This window comes from Wasmannia auropunctata, unplaced genomic scaffold (genome assembly GCF_000956235.1).
Source record: "Wasmannia auropunctata unplaced genomic scaffold, wasmannia.A_1.0 LD265296.1, whole genome shotgun sequence".
Taxonomy (NCBI): domain Eukaryota; kingdom Metazoa; phylum Arthropoda; class Insecta; order Hymenoptera; family Formicidae; genus Wasmannia; species Wasmannia auropunctata.
Genome location: NW_012097594.1, coordinates 1 through 921, shown reverse-complemented (window position 1 = coordinate 921; position 921 = coordinate 1). Strand labels below are relative to the sequence as shown.

General features: G+C 41.0%; 1 long non-coding RNA gene across 1 annotated transcript; it reads left to right on the top strand.

The window, feature by feature from the left end:
* Positions 1-54: 54 nt before the first annotated feature.
* On the top strand, positions 55-857 carry LOC105462351. Its single transcript, XR_976047.1, has 3 exons — positions 55-277; positions 366-541; positions 727-857. It is a non-coding gene; the product is annotated as an uncharacterized LOC105462351 (long non-coding RNA).
* Positions 858-921: the final 64 nt, after the last annotated feature.

The window sequence follows — 921 nt, the reverse complement described above, 5'->3', positions numbered from 1 at the left end:
TACACTTATGTTTCCACAATAACTATCGTTATTATTTTCTTGTTATTTCCTACATACAGGCTGTACCACCGGGAGATTGGTTTTGTACGGCATGCAGACCGCCGGAGATAAAACCGAAAGAGAAAGCTCAAAAGCGGAAGAGATTCGAGGACGAGATCGAGGAGGAGACAATATTAACCAAAGAGACGCGACACAATCGCGCTAAGCGCGTGCCACACAGCGACGATGAGGCCGATCAAGAAGACGATCAAGATGATGAAGAAAGCGAGGAAGACATGTAAGTTGTCTCTCCGTAGCATTAAAACTTTGTTATCTTAATTATAACTTTATTAATTTAAATAACAATTCGTTTATAACAATTTTAGAAATATACGACCGGAGAATTTATGCGCGTCGTGTAAAAGTGGTGGAAAGTTGATTTCTTGCGACACATGTTCAAATCGTTATCACTTGGAGTGCGTGGAACCGCCATTGTCGAGGAATCCTAGAGGAAGATGGTCTTGCACCAAGTGCAAGGATAAAAAGCGAAACGCAACAAAAGGTAACGGGGAATAATTACTGAAGGATACGCAGACGAAAATGTTTTTAGGCGTTACTCTTCTGTTATAATTCGAGAAAGAACAAAGTTTCCGCGTTCAATGTAGCGATAGAACTTTATAGAGGTATAGAGAAGTTGTTGTAAGGATATTGTAAGAAAGTTTCTTAGCGTTAAAATTATGTTGATAGTGAGGGGGCGCGAGAGGGAAAGAGACAAGGAGAGGCTGTGCGCAGCAGCAGCACGCTCTCGCATCCATGGCTTTGCCAAGAGCCTCCTCACTACAGAATCTACAGACTGGGACGGTCTGTATTGTATCCCTTTTCTTATTGTGTGTATATATATGTGTAGCATCTCCATGGCCATTCTTTTTTTTTTTTTTTTTT